Source organism: Heliangelus exortis, chromosome 22 (genome assembly GCF_036169615.1).
Source record: "Heliangelus exortis chromosome 22, bHelExo1.hap1, whole genome shotgun sequence".
NCBI lineage: Eukaryota > Metazoa > Chordata > Aves > Apodiformes > Trochilidae > Heliangelus > Heliangelus exortis.
Window position 1 is genome coordinate 4,785,251 of NC_092443.1, and position 6,000 is coordinate 4,791,250.

A 6,000-nucleotide genomic window follows, 5' to 3' on the forward strand; every position below is an offset into this window, starting at 1 on the left:
GTTTGTTTCAGGATTTCCTAGATCACTCAGATGTTTGTTTTCCACTTTTCTACCTTTCATTTTTGGGTGAATAAACTAGGATGCCTTTCTTTCAAGAAAATCAGAGCCATGTAAGCTTAGGAAGATGAGAATTTGCATCACTGGAGGAACCTCCCATGTGCTGGGAGCTTGTACCTGAATGAGCCAGAATAGGCACCAGTCAGCTAAAGTCAAGCTATGATCTGCTCTGATGGGATCCCAGACTGGTTTCAGTTGGAAAGGACCTTAAAGATCACCTAGTTCCAAATCCCCTGCCAGGGCAGAGACACCTCCCACTAGACCAGGTTTCTCAGAGTCCCATAACAACAGGAACCCCTCATCTCTTTCCTTCTAAAGTTGCCAAGGAGGACACCTCCCCCGGGCACATATAGATGTCCAGATCCTCAGCCAGTTCTCCAGGCTGCTCTCCAAACCATGCTGTGGTCCAGATTTCCAAGCAGTCAGGAAGAGGGTGGATTTTCAAAAGTCCTCTCCTTCCCTTGTCCCTGCCATCACAGTACTTGCAAGAAGAGTTTTGAATGGACTGAGTACTCACTGAGCTGTGCTCTCCTGAAAAATGTGGCCACTTGCTTGAGGCCTAAATGGGAGCTGGGTAATGTTGCTTTGGTTGCTGGAAGAATTAGTCAATGACAAAAGGGCAGTCACAGCAGCTCTCCTCCATTAGCTTCCTCTTTCCTCCAACAATATCAATTATGGAAGCTTTTTGCCCAGGGTTTCAAATAATAGCTATTTCTCTCCAATGTTGCTATTTTTGCACATAAAAATGCCTTTTGCATGAACCACTGTCAAGGTCTAATCTAATCTATTTGTCTGCATTTACAAGGCACTTATCTTTGGTAGCATCTAAGTGCTCCACATGGATTAACAGACACTGTCATCCTAATACCACATTGTTTCAGCTCTTTGCAGCTCACTTTAAAATCTCCTGGGCTAAAAACTTTCCTCTTGGATCATGTAAAATGGAAAGCATGATGAAGACCACGGCCATGTGGGGATCGAATAAAACATTATGGGCCAAAATCTGCTGTTAAAATTTTTGTTGGTGTCAGTGGATTTGAAACCAGCAGAGCATTTTAAAATGTGTCTCCTGAGGTTTATGCCCAGCTCATCACTGCTCTTTACACCACCTTTATTAAGTTAGGACATGGCCTCTCCTTGGTGTCACCTTCTCACCGTGGTCCCAGCTTCCCCATGCTGTCCCCAGTGGGTAGGAACACAAATAGAGGACAACAGTTTCTTGAGGGAGTCCTTGGGCTCCCTCCAACTGTGGGTTTGTTATCCCAGAGAAAGAATTTCTGATTGTAAAGCTGCCCTGAAGCTGCTCCACAGCTACTCGGTGCTCACAGTGCAAACCTGGGATGGATTTGGGCCAACCAAATGTCACCTCCACCTTTTGGAAATGCTCCTTGAGGAAAGCATGAATTTTCACTCCATCTTGGACACGGGGACAGAAAGGGGAACTCAGGAAAGGTCCCTGTCCCTCTCTCTGATCAGGGAATTCAGGCTCTGAGCTGCTACCTCTGGAAGAAACTCTCCAGGACTCTGCTCCATGCACTTCAGGGTAAGCTCAGCCCTGTTGTGATTCCACGTGCTCAGTATTCAAAAAGCCAAGGATTTAGCTGAATCACAAATAAAGCCAACACCCACAAATGCCCACTTCTCCTTCCAAAGGATTTGTCTAGTTTGTATTTTTAAGTTTAGATTTGCCTGTGAGGAGTAGTTTTGAGACAGCATGGAGAGAAACCTGCCTTGCTGTTCAGCTTCTCCTCTGTGTCCTTTTCACTCCTCTGCCACAACCTGCATTTCCAAGCCAAATAAAGATGCCTCTATGCCTCTCTCTCCTTAATTCTGTCTCTGGGCTATGTGATATGTTTGGACCAGAGGGAAAGAAAAGTGGTGAGAAAACATCAAACTTTAACACAACAGCAGATAGATACATTTTTAACACTAACCAAAATAAATTTCTAGCTCTCCCTTTCCTTCATCCTTAATTTCCCTAAATGAGACACTTTCTGTGATGAATTCTCCCCAGGCAAAATAAAACCAGGTTTTCCTCTGATTTTGGCTGCCTGGGCAAGGCCAAAACTGCCTGAGAAGCCCCATACATCACAGGGCAGGAAGAAATAATGGGGGAAGGGGGATGAGGGGGAGCTGGACAGCACAGCTGGAAAATTAAACCCTGCATATAAAAAAGAGAAAATGAATGAATTTTAGTAAGGGAAAGATAAGGATGATTCCACTGCCAAATTCCTCATGAGAGGTGGCATTGTGTGGGAGAGAGGAAGAATTGCTTAGCAAGAGGTGGAAGAAAAAGAAGTTTTAAAAAAAAAAATGTTCAGAGTCCCACACTAGAAATGCAGGTAAGCAGACCCAGCTAAAAGTGGAAGAAGGTTTCCGAGCCTCCTGAGAAGGGCCTGTTCAGAGCAGCTGTCACTACAATCTCCTAATTGAAAATAATTGGGATTCTGTCTCAAACCACAAAGCCCAAAATTAGCCAGCTCAGCCTCCACCCACCAGGAAGCATCTGTTACCATCGCCAATGGCAACAGTTCAACCCCCACAGCATCCAGCCCAACCAACAGCAAATGCCTGCTCCATCCTGAGCAGCCTGCATCAGGGAGGGTGCTGAGGGACCCCAGGGAGAAGCAGGATGAGGGCAGGGGCTACTGGTGGCCCTGAGAGCTGAGGTCACCCTGGGAAGAGAAGAAGAGTCCTGGAGTGGGGTGGTCAAGGGGTGCAAGGGACAGTGACAGGATGGAGGAACTCTTGGCAGCTCCACTCCTTAGCACCCCTTGACAGCAGCTGTTTAACATCACCTGCTCCCTCTAGGCTGAATGGGCCACATTTGTGCCTTAAGGGTTATAGCTCCCCATCACCAGTGGCATCCCAGATCCCCTCCATGACTCCATGCTGCTCAGCTGGCCAAGCTGGGATGGGAAGCTGCTGGCCAAGCTGGGATGGGGAGCTGCTGGCCAAGCTGGGATGGGGGGCTGCTGGCCAAGCTGGGATGGGGAGCTGCTGGCCAAGCTGGGATTGGGAGCTGCTGGCCAAGCTGGGATGGGGGGCTGCTTGCCAGCTGATAGTTCTCAGCCACTGCTGAGCTGGGTAGACCCAACTGGAAAATGAAAGGTGTGACAGGGAGGCAGCCCATGAGGCAAGTGGGCATTTGGCAAGCCTTCTGTAGCCACTGCACTAGAAGCAAATCCTCCCAAGAGTCCTGGTCTGTGTTTTGTGAGCAAACAGGGGATGGGCAATTCTAGACATTACCCTGCAGGGAAAAGTCTCCAAAGACCATCAAATTAATTGATTACTACAAAAAAATATTATGCACAGTGCTATGCACTACCTTCCCTACTGCATGCTCCAGGCTTCCTTCTTTCCATCCACCAAAGTCCTAAAAATGGGGATTGCAGACTCTGTGTGGAGGAATTTTTATTGCTGAAAAGAGACACAGAGTTAACAGATGCTTTTAAAGCACATTCATCCTAACCTGGGTGCCTTGGAGACATTTTTGCTCTAGTATTGCACTTAGAGGTTTTTCAGCCTGGAGCCTGGGAGGCTAATGAGACTACAGAGAAGTCTGATGCATCTTGATAACAAATTGGATCAAATTGTCTGGGTACCTGGTGCCTGAGGCAGATGCTGCACTGAAGCTGGAAAACACTTGGAAAAAGCTGACCCCCCCTTTCAGTGATATCTGCATAATGCTGGGCCATGAGATGGAGCAAAGGGGGACTTTTCATGCAGAAATCCTCCTTTGCTAAGATTTCTTTGGCTTCATAGTTTAATAATGGGTTGGGTTATTCTAGATTTCCTGGAGAAGATTCACTACCACTCTATTTTGCTTCCTACCTTGGATCTTAATTAACAGAGCAGGTTCCTATATTTGCCTGCCTATTTTGTAGTGGGATGTTTGGCTCTTAACAAACACTAGCTAAGCATGACTTGTTCTTCAAGCCTCTTAAGATTGCCAGTTTACTCCTCTCTCAGCTTCAGACAAGAGGAGAGGAGATGGAGAGGTTTTTCTTTCCTGACTGGTTTTATATTGGCACCCTTTTACCTCTCTTGGGATCAAGACTGCTTTGTTCTTAGCACTGTGGACCCATGACCTAAGAGATCTTCCCTATCCTAAAGGCAGGGAGCCTCTGAGCTGGGAAATGCAAAGCCAAGAGCAGCAGAGAGAGGATTTACCTAAAGTCAAAGAGGCTGCCATCACAGGAGGTGGGGGTGGGGGGTGGGCTGGAAATGTGTCTCCTGAAGCAGAAGCTGATTTTTAAGCCCTGGAGACCTCTGTCTCTTAAGTGAGATCTGCCCACAGCAATGCACTGCAGGCTTCCCTGCCTGAGGCTGCTACTGGCTGCAAAAGGGTGGGAGAAAGGAAGAGAATCTGTAAATCTTTTTCCAGTGTTTTGGGTGTATTTATATGTAAACCTCGCCTTTTTTTTTTTTTTTTTTTTTTTTTTTCCACCGAGATGTAGACATTTTCAAAATGCTCTCTGAGCTCCCCAAGTAAACATCAAACAAATGGCAAGATTTCGGTTTGCAGAGGAGAAAAATCGTGACTACCTCAAGTGCCAAATGGTCACAGGACACCTCTGGGAGAAAGCAGCTAGAGCTGGTGCTCTGTTTTAGTGAAACATGCACTCTGGGGAGAGCTGGAGCTAATTTATGAGAGCAGAGGGGAAGCAAATTATAGCTCTGTACCTGAGCTTTGTCTCAATCTCTCAATCTGCCCAACCTCGAACAGGCAGCATGAGGCTGTGCACTTATGTTCACGAGTGTTCAGTGCAAAGCAGCATAAGTCCAACCAGAACAGCACTTGAAATAACTTTTTTTCTTCATTGCACTAGAATTCAGACTGATCTATGTTTTGTGTTTCACTTGGAGTACCTGTATTCCCTTTTTTTCCCCTCCCCTAAATCTTAATGCAGGCTCCAATTCCTGTCGTTCAGGGTTCCACCCTCTTTTCCTGACCCCTGGTTTATAGATCACACTAATCCTACCTATAAATTAGTTCATTTATGGAACATCAAGCACAAAACAAACAGCATGATGGCATCTTTAACTGGCCTTAATCCTGGATCAATACGATTTAGTTTTTCTGACTAAATCAGTGGTGATGATCTGTACCACCAGTTAAAGTCCTAATGGTTCACCTGTTAGGTTCTTTAGGATGGGATCTTGATATGGGATTGAGGCATCTTTCTGCCTCTGTATGTGATATTATCAATGTGCTACAGGCATTGTCAAGCCATTATATGGCCTGAAAGTCTATTTTCAAAGTTGAGCTTTTCAGTCCTTTCTAATAAAAGCTTAAGAGGGAAACGTGCTTAGGAAAAGCCTGAAAGAAATCTTGATAACTATAGCGGGATATAAAGTTAGAGGTCAATTTTTTATTTGCTAAAAAAGTCATTTCAGGGTGCAGGAAGCTTTTCACAGATTTGTTTTGACTCCTTCAGATAGCTAATCTGGAAACAAGAGCAAATAAAAAAAAGATAATATCCCATTTTGGCATTTCAGAATGGAACACTTTCCTCAAAAGAAAACAAGGGTTTCTGTTATCCAAATTGTATTTATCTTGAACGTAAGGATTCCCAAAGATGGAAAGAATTTCTATGTTTAACTGTAAAGAAAAATTTTCAAATGAGCCTAGGAGAAATCATCCTTTTCTTTTCACATGGAAAGGCAAACAGTGAAAATGCATAATCCACAGTGGTTCATGTGAATCCTAAGCACTTGTTTAACCCCATGCTTTGCCCAGGAAAGTAAAAAAAAAAGCTCTGCAGAGGGACACTGTGCCTAATAGATGTCCTACTGCAAGAAATCCTAGTGAATTTTGAGGCATAAGGATCCATTTCTTTCTAGTTTATCCCTTTGCAAACACCCTGAAAACAAGCTTTATAAATCAATCAGACACCAAGGACAGAATTGTTTGCTGTGATACACATGCTTCATTCTTAG